General features: G+C 43.6%; 1 protein-coding gene across 3 annotated transcripts in view; it reads left to right on the forward strand.

Annotated features, from left to right (window-relative positions):
- Positions 1-18,843, forward strand: part of NEURL1 (neuralized E3 ubiquitin protein ligase 1) — a gene marked incomplete at both ends in the record, with an annotated part of 166,705 nt that overhangs the window by 82,108 nt on the left and 65,754 nt on the right. The window lies entirely within an intron of this gene.

Genomic DNA, 18,843 nt, shown 5'->3' on the forward strand with positions numbered 1-18,843 from the left:
TTGCTGCTATATCATGAAACTTTCCCTGGCTGACACTGCCATAGTTTCTCTGTGACAGACGTTGCTGTGCAGCCATGTGGCACTGTGTGGGTACAACATTGGAAGTTGCTGGCCAATAGACTTGTCAGTGAAAGCAGGACCTGCTGTGAGATACCAGGGCAGGACTGAAAACGTGTTTTTCAAGGAACTGTGAAGCTTGTGGCCTAGCTTAAGCAGAGCTCAGGCAATGAGGCTGCAACTTCAAAAGCAGTGCCCGTTGAACATGGAGGAATTGTGCCTGTGTTTGAGTTGCACCTTGGCAGGTCTGGAGATTGTTTTTTGACTTGGACTCTGGCATGAGCCTATTCTTCTGCTCCCTGCAGTGCTTCCTGGCAACTGAGCCCTTCACTTGCTTTACGAAGTTCAAGCAATCCTCAGGCTACTGCAAGTCCCAGACTTGTGTTATCAGCCAAGGGGAAGCTGTGTAGCCTCAAGGAGGGTTGAGTGGGTTTGAGCCTGGGAGAGCTCTCCCACCTGCAGAGGGGAGGTTTCCACCTGCAAAGCAAGAATGGGGACGGTGCTGTGCAGAGCCCCAGCCCCAGTGCAATGCCACCCCCTGCGTGCAAGCCTAGAGGGGGAATTGAGCCATAAACCACACTGTGGCACATAAAGAAGCCATTTTAATTTAGTCCCTGCTGGAAGCACAACATGGAAAAGAAAATGTGATCAGTATAAAAAGAAATGTTTATGTTTCTAGGAGCAGAGACCTCCCAAATAATTAACATCACTTGACAAACTGCTGTTTAAAATGCAAGTGGTTTAAGTGCTGCAGCTCAACAGGCATTCGTCACAGCTCTGGCGTAAATGTGATATGTGCTGTGGGTAGGTTGCTGCTTTAAAGTAAAGAAGATTTCTGGTAAATGTCTTTTGCTTAAGGAAAATGTCTCCATGATTTTACTTTTTCTTGTTTGGAGAAGCTAAATGTTAGAAAACTGGCCAAATGGCAACCTGGTGGCAAGGGCATTGGGGACGCAGTTTTAGAATGAAATAAATCCTGGATTTTAGTTTCTGTTGCACAGATGAGGCTTTTGGTCAGAATAAAGACAGGCAGAAATGTTTCATTGTCTTTGGCTTTTGGGGGAAGGAGAGAGAAGGGAAAGGGCTTTTAGGGGGGAGATCTTTAGAAGCTGCAACTTCAGCTCTGATCTATCTCTAATATTCACTGACTGAAAGTACTTTAACTAAAATCTTACTTTTCTCTAGGGCTGTTGGGAGACTGACTGGAGACATAAGGGTTGTTAGGAATTTGTCTTTTTCAAAGGTTAAAAAAATCACAGCTTACAAAGAGACTGAGATTAAAAAAAAGTTTAAAAAGTCTCTCTGGAAGATAGAAATATGTGGGTGCTATAATGTGCTGAAGCATCCCAGATCAAAATGACTTCTGTCTTTGCACACCAGATAGAACCAGATTATCAAGTATGAAATAGAGCCTTAAGAATCTAATTCCTTTTACAAAGGCATTACTGATGCTGTGAATTTCATGCAACTTGGAAAAGGAAAATTGCTTAATTTATTTTCTGGTTATCCTGAACTAGTTCAATGCCACCCTCTGATTTTTCATCTCCAAAGGGAAAGAGACCATCGGTCGTACTGCTGCCTTGTTTTCTGATTCTGAGTGAAGCTCTGTATTTAGACGGAATGCAAGTTTGGGAGTCCTGATGGGTGCTGGTCAATCTCACATGGAGCTGGAGCTGCAGCATGGTAGGAGTTGCTGTCCTTCTACTCTTAATCCCTCTGTCCATTAGTGACTTTGCAAAATTGGCTGAAGAGATCTTGATCAAGCAGCATGGTTGTGGCAAGGTTCCTGAACAAGCTGTCTCCTTTCTACCCAGCCCAAGGCTCTATTGCTTGGGCAAGGGTAGGTGTCTCTGTATCTCATTGCTTGGATTTTAGAAGGTTACTGACTGTAAAATGATCTTGCTCTCCTTGGCCAATGCTATTCTTTGCATGGCTTCTAGCAGTCAGGCTTAGGGATGCAGTAAAAGATCTTGTATCATGTTAGAAATTAAATCCCGAAATGGAGATGCAGCAATTACAGCTCCCTGTATCCTTCCTAGGCAGATGTGCAATAGCATTTATCATACAAAGGATAAAACATCCAGGCTATTTGTTCCATGGTAGAAAGGATAAAGTGCAGAAAAATACCTTAGAAATGTTCATTAATAGGTTTGAAAGAGTGCTAAAGTCATTCAACATGTTTGTAAGAGATAACTGCAGTTCTTACAATGCTCTTCACCAGAGATCCTGTAACCTCAGCCATTTTGCTGGAAAATGTTTCCATCCCATTATCTGTAAAGTGATTACCTGAGCTCTCTTTACCCACTTGTGCGTTATCCCACAGTTTCAGAGACCTTTCTGCTGCCCTCATACAGCAAAGCTGCTTGCTGGGGACTCCAGGTCATGCCTCAATCCCAAGCTGATGGCAGTTTCAGACTGACCAGTGTACAGGCAATTGCTTGAAGGAGATTAAGAAGTTCTTTACATATGATAACTGGAATCTTTTGAGATTTATTGGCTATATATACATGACGATACACACTTTCCATCTTCTTTTAATCCTGTGCTTTGGGAAGTCTATGCTTGAACTCTCATGGACAGACTTTATCCATTTTGTCTTTAATGTGTGGCAGAAGCAGCAGTTTTATGACACATACGTGCCTGGTACTGCTGGCTTAGTTGATGCAGGAGGAGGTGTGTAGTATTGTATAGGCAGCTGTAATAAAGTGTAAATAGGGGCAAGTTACCTTAAATAACTTCAGTACTCTAGAGAAGTGATTTTGCAGTGCACTCTCTGGGAAAAAATAAAGATTAATAGCCGTTTTGGATTTAGGTAACTTCAGTTTCATGACAAATATTTTGTGGTTTTGCTCTATATACTGTGTTTACAGCAGTAGGTTCAGGTTATGCATTGAGATCTGCTTTTGGGTGCAGAAGACTAATCAGGAGCCCAGAGGTCTGGTTTTGCAGACACTAGTTCAACAGCTGCATCTCTCTGTGTGCTGCCAGGAAGGAGCATCTATCAGGGATGCAGTGTGGTCCTTATTCAATTATAATCTAGAGCTATGGCTTAGAGAAACAGGTGCAATTATATACTAAAAAAAAAAAAAATTCAGTGGTCTTTGTTATCAGAAGAAACGCCCCTTAGCTGGACAACAACTAAAGGATTTCCCACAATTTTTCAAGCTACAAAGAGCAAGGAAAATGGATGAATGAATTGGTCTCCGCACTTAAGTGCTCCTTGCTCTTCTGAAATAGTGTAGGTGTCTTTTCACCAAGAGAATAAAGTCCCCTGAGCCCTTTAGGCTTGTTTCCTATTCGCACATGACCTTCAAGGCAGTCACACCATGAGTGTGGCTGCATCAGGAACAATGCTCTGAATCATGTGACATCGCATTTCTTCCTCTTTCCATGCTTATCAATACCCCAATATGCAAAAATGCCCTTTTTCATGAATTTTAAACCAGTATGTTGTTCCTGTTCCAAGCTGGCTTGCTTTTCTAGCACTTCTGCCTTCCTTCAGCTATTTAGAAATGCAGTCATCTTTTCATCTTTATGATGTTCCTCCAGAGTCACCTGCTATACGTTACCCAACTTCAGTAAGTGGTAACCAGTCATATGAGTCAGGAAAGGTCACGTGAGTAAGTCTGCAGCAGTATAAAAAGTGCTGAAGACTGAATCATTGGGAAGTTTTCTTCTGCATAGCTTGCACACATTGATGTTAACACAATTTCCATGCTAGAGGTGGTGGAACTTCCTTGGCACTCTCTCACAAGAAGTATTGGAGTAGCCTCTTCTACGAAATTACTTGAGAGGTCAACTCTGTTACCTGAGTCATAAGAAAATAACCATGAAAGTTTGTGGGAGTTCCATGAGGGCTTTGAGCTTCTAGTTTGAAGTATATTTTTGCCTAAGCAAATCAGAGAGGACTTGGAACACTTTTATGTGCTGTTATGGTGACAGAAGAGGTGTGGAGTCACCTCCCACTGTCCTCTGGTGCAAAGTATCGCATTGGCCGTGAGTACTGAACAGCTCATGACCTGACAAATTCATTCAGATCAACTGAAATTCAGATAAACATACTATTACTTACAAAGTTGTCTTCCTCTTACTCCCACTTATTTGCTGTTTCTTTTCTTATATGCAGACTGTAAACAGTCTCTTCTTTCTATCTTTGTGAGATTGAACATGAGGGGGTGGCTGGCAGGTAGGATCATTTTTAAAGAAATAAAACAACTCTACATGCTCTTGTCCTCAGACAATAAGGATTCAACACCCATGGTCATTTACTGGCTGACCTGTTGCAACAGATGCTGAGGAAAACACGTTCCTGTATGGACTACTCCAGCAGCTATTTATAGCAAAATGTTAAGTAATAAGTCTGGCATGGGAATTGCTAGGAAGGATGATGGAATAGTATTCATGCTTTTTCTTTGGAATAAGTGCCAGGGATGCTGTTTATCTTTGTTAAAATAAACTGTAACTTTATGCCCTGACTGGTTGTTGAAGTTTCGTGTTTTAATTCAATGGTCCAGGTTCAGATGCTGATCTGCAAGAGAAACAGGGTTAATTACTGGTAGATTGTGTAGATTACTTGTAGAGGGTGTTTAAACTGGTGTAAGTGATGTGCTGCAGAGCCAGATGGGAACGAGAAAGTTAGTAATTTAGATTCCGCTTGTGACTGTGGTACAGAAAGTGCAGATTAATGAAGGAATGAGTGCATGGAAGGCCAAATTTTCACATAAAGGGAAAAATGTTGCCCTTTCTCCTGGTTTTGCCTCAGCAGTAGTTAAATTATTTGCCTAGAGAAAAATAATTTAATCGTTTAGTGGTTAACACTTCTAGTGCTACTGGAGACGTCTCTGGTCTGGGCAAAAGGTCTTGGTTATAATTTCTATCTATGCAGTGAGAAGTAATGGGAAAGCAGGGCTGGTGTCCTGTGCTGGGCTGGCAACTTTACTTTTGTGCCCTCATGCCAGCTTTGCCAGGTAGGCTGGAATTTTAACAGCTCGATGGGAGTCAGGAGTAGAGCTCCTGGGCTTTAATCCCAGCAATGCACCTGAAAAAACGGCATTTTGATGACAAACTCTGTAACCTCACTTAGTACCCCGTGCAAGTTACTTTGCAGGATTACAGATTAACTAGGGGGTGCTACCAAAATGAATCCATCTGATTATAACTTAGTGAGATTGGGGAGCCTCAGTTAATCACTAGGATCTGTTATGTTTCAGGAGAGGGGTGGGTTTTTTGTTTTTTGTTTTTTTTTTAAGGAGAAGATATAAAGAATATCTGTCTTGAGGAGAACAAACCAGGAGAGTGCAAGAGATTGATTTTTTTTTTTTTAAATTTTTTTCTTTTAAAAGAGAGTAAATATAAGTGGAGAGAAATGTGTGTGATAAGGTGAGGCCAGTGAAGGAAGTGGAAGACTTGAAAGAGAGAAGTGGCTGAGAAGCTTCAATACTTGTGGCAAGGGAGGTGGAGAAGGAGGAGGAAGGTGTTTTGGAGATGAAGGGATGACAAAGCAAGCAGAGGAGAAGGTCATGTGTTCTGTGAGTTTTCCTCAAGGAGAAATGCACAGAGGGAGAGACGAGAGAGAGAAAGGATTTGACTAGAGAAATGGTGGAGGAGGAATTGAAGGAAGTACATGGCTTCTATAATCCTGAAACGTTTAAGAAGATGTTAAATGTAGCCAAATAGTAAAGGCAATAATAAATTTTCACCTGCCTGATAAGTTGCTAGCCCTAATAGACGCATACTTTAAGGATTTATTTGCTGCCAAACATAGTTAGAAAAAAAGCCACTGGCATCAGTATCATTTGGGTCTAGTCAGTGTGTAGCAAGACTAGAATTTCAGGTGCATTTTTCCTTTGTGAGCAAAGAAATTTCGTATTCCATTTCACAACAGCATAAACCCTGCAGCCAGGAGATTCTCAGCAGGTGTATGTTTAAAGGGCTTCCTGTTAGGATTGCTTTTGGACTTTATAGCGAATGAAAATCTTTGATGTTTGGGTAAGTGATGTGGATGGAAATAGTTTAGAGACTACTGACTAACAACAAAGTGAGCAGTGCAATTTTCTTGTGCTGAAAAAGGGAATTTTCAGTTATCAAAAAGAAATGGAAACAGACAAAAAAAGACATAGAGAAGATGTACTGGGTGACAGTATATCTACAGCCACTGATCTGCAGAAAGGAAAAATCAATGACCTGAGTTATGAGGACATCAACGCCAGAAGGGTTTTGTGAAAGATTCAGAGGCCTGCTCACACAGCTAAGCAACACTGTCCGTCGAAAGACAGGACTAAGTGCTTTCTAGCCAGCTCCTGGGGTAATGTGGGCTGACCCTCAGCCCCGGTTGATGGGAGCAATGCAGCTGCAGAACAGACACTGCAGTGGTCTGGAAATTCTTGGTGTGGCTGTTGAGGGGTGGAAGATCTCTGTCACAGGAGCATCTGTAGCAGGACATTGTCCTTTGGCCATGCTGTCGCCTGGGGGTGTCCCCTGGCTGCTCTGCGGGAAGGGGAGTGCTGGCTCTTGGGTTTGGAGGCAAGCTGTTTCCCACATGCTTGCAGAGAGACACCAGCGGAGGAGGCACGCTTAAACCACTGAAAGGAGGGATTGGGACCCTTTGGGCAAAGCACCTCTTGGGCCCCAGAAAAACAATCACTACATCTCAGAAGTGCTCGTTAAGTTTTAAATATGGATGGGGTAAGGAGCTGCTTCTGGCAGCCATGGTCTCAAGAGGCCCTGCAAGGAACAATAACAGGGGACTTCAGGAGGAAGAGTGTGAAACAAGTGTGACTTGAGCACTGCATTTTTAAAGATGACTACACACAAAATGACCCAACTTTACAGTACCTCGAAGTGACTCTAAATGGATGGTTTATATTAGGAAAAAACGCACACTCCAAGTGTAAATATCATGTATGATAGAAGAAAAACTGCTTCCTGAGATTCTTTAGAAATGGAATTACAGCACAAAACTTCATGGTATGTGGTACTGAAAGATAAACATAATCTACACTGTCCAGCGGGTAAGAGGAGAAGTAGAAGAACAGGCTCTGGGATATATATCCTGACCCATCCAGATGCTAAATCAAAGTGAGGGCATACACACATGACATTTGCAATAAACTCAAGCAGCAAAATGCAGAAAAGGCAACGAAGCCACTGGAGATTTCACAACTGCAGTCCAAAGCTGTCAACAAAGTTTCTGAACTGAAAGGAATATTATGCCTTACTAACATACTCTGCTGTAAGGCAGGAGCACATCAGGGCTGTGCTGAGTGTACCTCCATACAGAGGTAAGTATTTGGGAAGACACAAAGCATGTGTGGATGCTGAATCCCCAGTGTGGCTGAGCACATGAGCTGTTGAGGAAGCTCTTCCTGTTGAGGAAGGAGCTCTTTGCTGTTCTCTGTAATCTAAGCTCGCATAGCATGTTGGTCTCTAAACCTTTTATGGCTTTGAGGAACTCATGGCATTTGAGGGTTAAATTGCTTTAATCTCAGGGATATTTCAGTGCAACTCTAGAGTTTTCTGAGAGATGAATGGTTGTTGTTCCTGTCTTTGAGTGTTTTCCAGGCTCTTTCTAGAGGCATCCCTCCAGCAGTCTTTGTTCTCTGCTCCAGAGCTATGAATATGAGACCAGCACCCACCCTTCCTTCTTGCAAATGTTGCCTCTGCAGAGAAGTTCCTGCTTTCTGTTTTATGTTGGGGAGCCTGTGCTATTCCCAGTTCTTACTGTTCACTTGCCTTATTCCAGGGACACTTGGCAGACCCAAAATTTTTGGAGAGAGCAAGGTAGGATGGTGTCTCCAGCCTGGGACTTTTGTCCTTCTCTGTGAGAGGTGGTCTCTGATTAGGGAGCTGTGCTAAACAAGACACTTAGGATGTGGGAGGTTAGAAACAACAGGAGATTTTTGGCCACTGTGTTCTGCATCTCTAATGTATAGTCTCATGTACTGGGGTGAATGATAGAGCAGTGGAAGAGCATCCTCCAGTTGATGATCCAGATGAGAAGCATAATTCAGAGATGCTCTTCATGACCCCTTTAAGACCCTATCTCTTTCCACTGGTATGGGGGAGTATAAAGAACAGCATCCTAATTTAGCTCATTATAGTGTAAATATGGAGTGTGAGTAGCCTGCTGTGGGCCCGATTCAGCATCTTGAGTGTAGAGGCACATCTTTGATTTTACACAGGTGTAACTCAAAGCTAATTCAAGGGCTTGAGTTCAGAACCACAGCTTCTCTAACTTACATTTTCTTTGCAAGTCTTTGTCAGTAGGCTGCACTATTTTCTACCATCTCTTGGATTTCGGTTCTACAGGTCCGTTTGCTTGTCTCTATCACTCTTATGTTTGCTGTTTTCCCGCTCTCCATTGCTCCCACATTACTTCTTGTCCTGACAAATATCTGAAGTTTAATCTTGACAGGTTACTTCTGTTTCTGGTGAACTCTCAATATTCAAACTTCCAAGCTATTACACTGTACATGGAAAATGTGCCCAGGATAGACTTTCCATTAAACTGTATTTAAATTGGAAGAGAATGCTGGCACCTCTACAAGTATTCCAGAATTAGATCCCGAAATACTGAGGCTAGTTAATCTTTTGGAAGAACAAAAACTCTTACTGATTTATATTTAGCAGAGGGAATGCATTTTAAAAACACAGCCTATATGAGGCCCCTTGAAGAAAACATCTTTTACATTGATTTGTAGTGCATGGAAATACTACGTGGCCATAAAATATTTGCAGTCAGGTCTGCTTTTATGTAGCTACGTTTTTGCAGTGTGAACTGTCATGAACCCTCAGAGTGGCTGCTCTGCTGGCTGTGGGCTGTGCAGGGAAACACGGCTACCTCTGGGGCAGCAGTTTAGCTGTTCATCACAGCTGTGCCTGGTACTGCAGGAGGGAAGGGGAAAAAGCAGTGTGCAGTTAGCACTACAGTGGAAACATGGAAACACTAGCCTTGTGAGCATGAGGCTGTGGTTCAAAACCCATGCAAGATTTGTGGTTGTACAATGGGACCTGTCTAGCCCAGGTGCCTGCCTCTGGCAGGGGAGAGGGCATGTGCTACTTGGGGAGAACACATGCGGAGCCACCATTTGGCTTCCTGGCAGACCCACAGGAGGACACGGGTGAGAGCAGAAGATGAACTTGCCCTCTCTGTGTGCTCATAGGAAGGTAGAGAGAGGTAGGGAGGTGCTGTTGGCCCTAATCTCAGCAGCACTGCTCTTAGTTAAATGTCTACAATAACTAGTTAGGCTTAGTTTACATGACTATAAATTAGGAGGAACTCTGTAATGTTAATAGAGGTGTAAAATATTCTGTGCTTAGTTCTGATCTATACTAAGAAAATGACTAACTGGAATTACGGTAGGTGGGAGAGTGCGCTGGCTTGTCCTAAGCAGATGGTTTCCGGGAAGGAGCTATGGTAGGGAACTGGTTCATTAATGCAGTGGGTCAGAGAAGCAAACATAACTTATTTTATGAAGTATACATAATCTTATGGCCAGCAGTGTATCTGCTTATCTTTGAGAAGATAAGGATTATCAAGAGGAGGTAGCATGGAAAGTTTCGGGGTTTTTTCTTCCTTCTGTACTGTCATCTGCAGCACAGACAGATCAGCCTTCACCCTGGTCAAGCTGTTCCTCCTCCTCCTGGAGCATCAGATATTAGCAAAGCAGAAGATTCCCAAACTGCACATTTGCAAGAGAAGGATAAACAGAATTTTTAAAACATCCCTAAATCTTAACCGAACTGGACTTAATCTTGCTTTCTTTTGTTAGAAGACATAAATACGTTTTTACATTTCTTGTTAGACTGCTGACAGCCCTGACCTGATCACAGCAGAGCAAAAACACTCTAAATCAAAAAAGAGATCTTGGATGCTTCCAGAGCACCATTTTTTACTTTGGTCTTCTCATTTCCTACTCACAACATCTAACTTACAATGCCCAAGTAATAATAGTGAAGATGCAAAATCACCAAGATGCAAAGAAAATAAGGTCAGAAGTGCCTTGCTGCTCTCAGAAATAAATAATTACATGGCACATGCAAGTTGCTGCTGCCTGTGGATCAGAGGAGCTGCTAGAAGATAGTGTGGGGAGAAGCAGCTGCTGCTGATGGAGGGATCTCGGCTCCTTTCCATGGACCTGTCTGGACCTTGGGGGACGTGGCTCCCAAGGCAATTAATCCTGACACTGCTGAGCATCTTTCTGGGTGGCTGCTCACCCCCCCCTCATTACCCAGCAGACAGGAGCATATGGCTGCTTACTTATGCTCTTGCTGTTCTTATGTGCTTAGTGGACTTACGGTCCGCAGGGGCTTGGGGGGATTTGCACAGGGAGAGGGTGAGGAGGGAGCCTGCAAAGGGTGGGCTGCACCTGCGGGAAGTGGAGCGGTGCCAGAGGTCTCACGACCATCCTCCATAGCGTGCCACGATGGTGACTGAATTCCTGGGAATGACTGTGAGAGATGCTGAGTAAATAGTGCCTAATTAGGGACCAGGAGATGGTTAATGATTACATGGCATCATTACTGAAGACATGAAGTTTAAAAATTAATTTATAAGTGGAAGGGGTTTCTTCTTAACAGCCTTATGTGCATATAGAAATACTTACATACTCGCACACTTCTGATATCATCTTTTCTTCACAGAAAAAGGCATGATCAGCCACCTTTGTGGTGCTTGGTGTTTTTAAGTGCTTGCAGTACCGTCAGCTGGATTGTTCCTCCTGGAGATGGTGTGCATGAGGGTTTGCCTCCCCAGCTCAGTCCTGCCCTGCTCTCCTCTCCTCCTGCCTCTCCTGCATTTCAAGGGTCTTCCTCACTTTCCTTCCCACATCTGTCAGAGTCTCCTCTAGGCTCTGCCCAGGAGCATCTTTTCATCTCTCTCTGGGTAATTTCAACCACAAGCATTAGTTCAGACATCCACTTCCTACAGTCATTTAACTGATTCACCTCTCTTCTGTAGTACTTAAATCTCCTTTGGCCAATCTAAATTTTTGCTCTGATTTTTTTTTTTCCCCTTTTTTTAGTAAAGTATTACAAACTATTCAGGCTTAATATAACTGAAGCAGAGCTCTTATTCTCCTCTCACTCCTCAGCTCTTTTACCTTCTTTTTTCAAGTTTTATAAAAATTGTCACCCTCCCAGCTCTTACTAATACTGTAACCTCAGCATGGTCTTCAAGCAAGCCTTCATAAAGCCTCACATCTGAGTTGTAACCAGGGACTTGTCAGTCGATGAGTTCAACTGATGTTGCTAAAAACGCCCCACACCCAGGTAATCGCCTGGCACTCCTGCAGAGGTTATTGCTTCCATGTGAGGAGTGACTGTTGAACAGGACACATCTCTCCTCCTCAGCTACTGCACTGCACGTGATGGAGGGCAAATGCACATCCCGGCTGAGCAGAGAGGCAGAAGAAATGGCAGTCTCTGTTTCAGCCCATCCTCCTAAATCCGCTCAAATACATCAATGTCCCAAGCCCTGCAGGTTCTGCCTGCATCTGTTCCATCTTCAGGACACAGTGTTTCCCCTTTCTTTTCTGCAAGTCTCCAGGTCTTCTCTCTTCTGCCATTGACAAACAAAGTATTGCCACACTTGTATTTATTCAAAATTTCTGCTGTTGTACCTGTTTTCCTGCCCTCTGTCCTTAGTGCCACTGTTTAAATCTCTCTCACTATTTTTATTTTTCTCTATGAAATTAAAAATCAGCTTCTTCACTTTGAAGGCTCCTTACAAACTAACCACTCCTTACCACCCGTCAGGTTTGAAAGATGGATCCATTGTGGATCATCCTGCAATCAACTCCAGCTTCTATTGCCCACCTTTCATATTTGAGGGGAGCTTCTCATAGATATCTGTAAAACCACCCTTGTTGTCTTTCAGATCTGTTACTTTAAATTCAGTTTTGCTTTTTTGTCTTAAAAAAAAGGCACAACTCCAAGCTCCACCCTAACTGGTATTATCTCCTTTCATGTGCATGTGGTCTGCCTGCACCTGCCTCTTGTCTCATAGTTTGCAATTTAAATGGAAAATCTTACACTATGTGCGAACCTACTCTCTTGATACATCTCGTCACTGCTAAAATAGCACAGATGAAAATAAGTTACGTTTTGGCTTTGACTTGTTTTGGAGTCTTGGATAGGAGTGCTATATCTGACCTGCTGGCTGACATCCACCTTGTAGATACGTCCCTAACTCACTAAAGTTTAACCCGAGACGCTCCATAATTTCAGGTGTTCTGGATTTAATGCTCCGGAATTAACCCTTTGCATTTCTGTCATTGAGTGCCCCAACACCTGCAAAACTACAGTCTTTGTGCAAGAGCAAAGCTTTGCTTTTGCTTCCCAGTCATCTCGTAATGCCAAGATGAGTAGTTGACCATGGTGACAGAAATCTGATAGGGAAGTTATCATCGTAACAGGCACAGGGAGAGTTGAATATAGGCTGGAGATACATGATTACGTATTCCTTCAAGAACAGCAAATACGTTTTTAAAGGCAGTGAAGAAACCCTTGTTTTTCATTTGCATTAATTTATGGTTCTCTTTCTTCTGTGCACATGCCCTGGGTCAGGCTGCATGTGAGAAAACATGGTTTGCAACCTCTTTTCAGTTTCCACTGGTGTTAAGGGAATATTTATTTTTAGTAAACTGTATCTCTAAGTGTGCTTTTAAGAATCCTTTTGCAAAGCCTAGCACAACGAATTCATTATGGTTTTCTCCTTTTGAACTTTATAAACAATTGTAAAGGATCAGTGTAACTAGTTACACTGTATTTCACTGATAATTCTCGAAACTATGGAACCACCTCAAAAAGTGGTAAGGCTTATAAGCATTCATCTCACAGCTGATTTTTTTTCTCCCTGTGCTGCTAGTAACCATCCAGCTTTGGAAAGGCTGTGCTGGTACTCTTTCAGGGCTAGGGCTTTTCTGCCACACCATGCATGCATCCCTGGGGCAGGGCTTCCCTTGTGTTCCCCACGTGCTTTCCTTTTCTTCCTTCACAAAATCCTTCCTTTTAAACACTCAGAATCACAGAATCACAGAATCACTAGGTTGGAAAGGACCTTTAAGATCATCAAGTCCAACCATTAATCCAGCGCCACCATGTCCCCTAAACCATGTCCTGAAGCGCCACATCCACACGTTTTTTGAACACTTCCAGGGATGGCGACTCCACCACCTCCCTGGGCAGCCTGTTCCAATGCCTGACCACCCTCTCAGTGAAGAAATTTTTCCTAATATCCAATCTAAACCTCCCCTGGCGCAACTTGAGGCCATTTCCTCTCGTCCTCTTGCTAGTTACTCGGGAGAAGAGACCAACACCCTCGTCGCCACAACCCCCTTTCAGGTAGTTGTAGAGAGTGATAAGGTCTCCCCTCAGCCTCCTCTTCTCCAGACTGAACAACCCCAGTTCCCTCAGCTGCTCCTTGTAAGACTTGTGCTCCAGACCCCTCACCAGCTTCACTGCCCTTCTCTGGACACGCTCGAGTGCCTCAACATCCTTCTGGTAGTGAGGGGCCCAAAACTGAACACAGTATTCAAGGTGTGGCCTCACCAGTGCCGAGTACAGGGGCAGTAAGTACAGTAAGGCCACCTGCCAGATAAAGCACTGTCAGCCAGCCTCTTTTGATAATGTAATAATTTCGAAACCCTTTTCTCCTTTCATAGTGCGGTGTTTTGCCCTGTCCATTCTTGCCACTGTCGCTAGCCTGCAGGACAGGTACCTCTGTCACCACCCGCAGACGTCTCCTCTCTACCTCTGCAGGTGGATGGGCATTTGCCATTCCCACTTGCTGCTGCATGTCAGTCTCTGGGCTCTGTTTCGAAGTTGTCTTTTCTGTTTCTTTCAATTCTGAATGCCACTTATTTCACGTGCTCTAAGAAGTTTATATTATATACCTTGCAGTTAGTTTTCAGTCTGAAATGAGTTTTGACAGTATTCTGATAGGTGCCTATCGAGATTTTTTCAACTGGAAAAAATGTATTTAAAAAAAATTAAATCCAGTCATTTCTTGCAGCTTTCAAGAAATCGCAAGCATTTAAGATTACACCTAATGTTTGCAGCATGAACACTTCTGGTGAAAACCCCTAACAGGCTTTGGGATGTATTCTGCTAAGCTGAGAGCATCCAGTGCTGCCTTTTATATAGTGTGTGGATGTTGCCCAGGCCTTGAGATCCAGGAGACCAGGGACATCTAATGCACATGGAGAAGGAAGTGTGCCACCTTTGGGGCAATATTCTGCTTTCTCAGAAAGGGGTCCGAAAAGGATGTGCTTAGGAGTGGGACACTGAAGGCAGACAGGTTCAGGCTGCTTCATATTGCGGTTCATGTGAGTATCTCCTTCACCTTGGCTTACTAAAGGTTTCAGAAGATCCAGCCCATGTGCTTGTGGCTCAGGGAAGCAAGTGCTACATTATCACTTTTGCCGCTGTCTTGGCAGGGTGCATGGTATTAGGGGCAGGTTGTGTTCAGGTTTCAAATGCAGTACTGAATGAAATGGTTCAAACAGCATCTATTATTGGGCATGAATTGAAAACTGAAGTCTATCCAATTTTTAAAACCACAAGAGTGAGCAGATGCTGTTCTTTGTGACCCCCAGCGTGAAACCTGGAAAGCTGTATGGCGGTCCATGGTGCATCTCTACATTTGTAGCCCTTTGATACAGAGGCAGTTTTCAGACTTTCGTCACAAGGTACTAGTTTGCGTAGTCCTGGCATGTTGGTAAAACTCCTGCTTGTCAAAGGGAAGTTGTGTTATGTTGTGGAGGTTGGTGGAGATGGTGCCCTTGAACACGCTGTCATATTTCAGCCTTCTTTCAGATACTTATTTGTTTGCAATTTTTATTTCAAGCAATTACTTCACTTTGCCTTTGTAGGTGACTGATGAGTCAGGTTGTGGCAGAGGAGGATTCTGGGACAGACTCTCAGTTAATGGATTCTTGCCTGGTTTCTCTGAAATCCTGAGGACTTTTGCCTATTTTGCCAGCTGAAACTCTGGGCCGGTGAATTTCACGCAGTTCTTTTACATAAAAAAAAAAAAATTTGAAACCTACTGCAAGGGCCTCAGCTGTATTGTACCAATATTGCTGGTAGCAAAGGCTGAGGATGTCAAAATGTGTAGTAGTTTAAACAAGGGGATGGGAGAAGGGTGGACTCCAGGTTCAGCCCAGTGAGAACAAAAACTTTAGGCAGATGTTTTGTTTTATTTTTAGCTGTCTGGGCAAGGACAGTAATGTATCTCACCAGCTTGTGTTGCTGAAGTGTCTCTTTCCTTGTCTTAAGTCCAACCTTAGGTGTTTGTGTTGCCATCTGAAGTTGCATGGTGTCTCTTCCTTTTGGAGTGGACATGCTGCCCTGAAGAAGTAGAGGGCAGACCTTTGTATTTGACCCATTTCTTTGTAACTTTTCCAAGTATTTGTAAGGTGCAAAACCCGATTGTTAAACAGTTACACTTTTAAAAAATTAAGACCTTTTCTGGTCCGTACTTGAGCATGTTAGTCATGCAGGAATCATGGCTGTGGAAGAGCGTTTGGGAGAAAGAAGGGGTTCTCCTCCTCATTTGCATTATCCTCCTGTGGAAGCTGATCCTGAGGTGTTTTTTTCTGTTCCTGTAGAGAGTGGTTGCCCTGCATTTCAGCTGTCTGCTGAAATGGTGTTGGTCTGGCATGGGCTGGACTGTCACAGCAAGTAAGCATTCCTCTAACATCCTTCCCGTGGGGTCAGGCTCCCTATGGCTCCTTCCCTATGGCTCTGTAATGCTGCTCCAGCAGATGCTCCGCACATACACAGTGCTGTTATCAGAGTCTGTTTTGAAAGCTGTGGGCAGTTTTGGTGACTCCATTACTGCCTTTTAAAAGGGTGTGATGTCCTATGGAGAGGTGCGGCAGCTATTATCACAGCCAAGTTATCTGGTAAAATTATAACACTGAGATATGCAAACAGGTTAAAAGGTGTGTGCCTTTGTGCTGCACAGGTTTGTTTTGGTGAGTGATTGCTAGCAAAAAATTTGAGCTGCAAAATTCAGATCTGAATGCAAGGATGGCATGAATTGAATGTATATTCAATGGTAGCTGCTTCTTTTTAACATATACATATCAGTCACAACAACCCCATGCAACACTACAGGCTTAGGGAGGAGTAGCTGGAGAGCTGCCCGGTGGAAAAGGACCTGGGGGTGCTGGTTGACAGCCGGCTGAATATGAGCCGGCAGTGTGCCCAGGTGGCCAAGAAGGCCAACAGCGTCCTGGCCTGTATCAGCAATAGTGTGGCCAGCAGGAGTAGGGAAGTGATTGTGCCCCTGTACTCGGCACTGGTGAGGCCGCACCTCGAATACTGTGTTCAGTTTTGGGCCCCTCACTACCAGAAGGATGTTGAGGCACTCGAGTGTGTCCAGAGAATGGCAGTGAAGCTGGTGAGGGGTCTGGAGAACAAGTCTTACGAGGAGCGGCTGAGGGAACTGGGGTTGTTTAGTCTGGAGAAGAGGAGGCTGAGGGGAGACCTTGTCGCTCTCTACAACTAGCTGAAAGGGGGTTGTGGCGATGTGGGTGTTGGTCTCTTCTCCCAAGTAACTAGTGAGAGGACAAGAGGAAATGGCCTCAAGTTGTGCCAGGGGAGGTTTAGACTAGATATTAGGAAAAATTTCTTCACTGATAGAGTGGTCAAGTATTGGAACAGGCTGCCCACGGAGGTGGTGGAGTCACCATCACTGGAAGTGTTCAAAAAACATGTGGATGTGGCGCTTAGGGTCACGGTTTAGGGGGCATGGTGGCGTTGGGTTAACGGTTGGACTTGATGATCTCAAAGGTCCCTTCCAACCTTAATGATTCTGTGATTCTGTGATATGCATCCCTAGAAACTATCAAAGAGGTCTTGAAAAAAACAAGACTGGAAGTGACCAGAAAAAGAGTTTTTCATATTTTTTATGGATTCCTTGACTTTAAATTATCTCAAACAATTGATTATATCCCTCAATATGTGTCTTGTTTCAGAAATTACTGTGACTTCATGTATATTTTAGCAAAGCTGAAAAATTTAGAAATGGAAGTTTTTACACTGGATGATTATTTTTAGTTAGTCTATAAAAAAGGTATATAGCAGAAGCAGAGGGGCAGCTAAGAGATGAGCAATGAGGAGATCCAGTGGCCTGAAAAATTTTTGCCAAAAGAGAGGCTGGGATGGTTTGCTCTAACCATCTGTCAATGATCCTGTCCCTACAGACCAGCATGACCCACCTGGGGAGGTGGAGTGGAGCAAGGTTAAGTCAGCCACTTTTGCTGGCTCCGGCACGTAACCATTTGTGATGGTGAACAACATCATGTTTGCAGTGATAAAGTAAATACTTCTTTGCAATATACCATTAAGCCTGAGGAACTTACCAGCACAGTATCACTAAAGCTGAGGACTTAACAAGGTTCCATAGAAGTGGTAGTAGAGAGCATATCTAGTCTGGAAAAATTCTAGTGATACTGGAAGGGATTCAATCTCCTGTTCTTTGGGGCATAAGACATCCTCTAATTAAACAGGTCTTAGGAGGTAACCTCAGCAGGTTCTCTCTGTGGGGCTGCTGCAGCTTGTGTTGTCTTCTGACCATGCAGTCTGGGCTGTGGGGAGTGGCAGGGTGCACTGCCTCAGGTCAGTAATGTGCCCAAAAGGAGCCACTGCATCCTGACCTTCCCTGTGTCAAGCTCCCCCTTCCATGCAGTCTGTTCCTCCTGAAGGTTTCCCTCTCTGACCTGCCTGCTCAGGGGAACCTCTGCTTGGTACTCTGCAGCTTATTTCTCCTCCTCCATGTGTGAGCAACAGGAGAAGGAAGATGACTTATATTCCACATAATTTTTAGCATCAAATAACTCCCAGTTAGTTCATGTCTCCCTTAAAGCATTAATGAAAGTCTTTAAAGGTAACAGCCCTGTTTGTCTGGCCTTCCTGCTCTGTTCTGAAGGGATAGCACTGTTGCTGAAAATGGAGAGGGAAAAAACCAGGAAGGAGATGAGAGCTGAAGGCTGGAGTGACTGATGCTGAAATTGAATTAAAATGATCTTATCGGAAACCAGGATTTTAAGTTCTGTTGATAGTTATTCAGGTTTGCCTTGATGATGTGCCATTACAACTTCATGGAGCTACAAGCTAAAACTACCCCAAAGGCTGGGAGGAATAGGGTCCAGGCTTTTTATTACAAATCCAAGAGTTACATTAGAGGTGTAAACATTATTTTATAGTAGCTATATAAAGACATAACTGTCAGCAATTAATTTGCATGAAGAATGTATATGATTAGCTTCTGTAGTTTGCATGTTTGAGGAATAGAGTTTTTAACCATACTGTTTAGCCATGCATCTTTCCAGTGTAAACTGGCACATTGTTAAGGTCATATTTGCTTTTGTTTCATCCCTAAGTCTATCACGGAATAATCCTTTATTCTGTTGATACTCTGTTTCCAAATCTAGGAGTATCTCCTCCCAAACATATGTGCATAATGTAGTGTGTATGTACACAAAAGGAAAAGGAAGCAGATGACTTGTGTTCACTACAATGATTGTTTTGTGCTTGAACTGCTGCAGGCTCCCTGTTGAAAAGAAACTCACGCATCGATTCCTTCATGAACAAAGCTGCTGTCGTGACTGTGTTGATTGTACATTGACTCTTTGTGTAGGGCCTTGGTTAGAGAAAGACATAAGCTCCTCCCTGCTTCATAGCCTTTCTCCCCCTTCACTTTCCTCTCTGTAATTGTAGCGTGCTGATCAATGCCTTCATGACAAGTGGGATCTCAGCTGAGGTTCCCATCAGTGGAGG

This window comes from Phaethon aethereus (assembly GCF_964289735.1).
Source record: "Phaethon aethereus genome assembly, chromosome: 7".
Lineage (NCBI taxonomy): Eukaryota > Metazoa > Chordata > Aves > Phaethontiformes > Phaethontidae > Phaethon > Phaethon aethereus.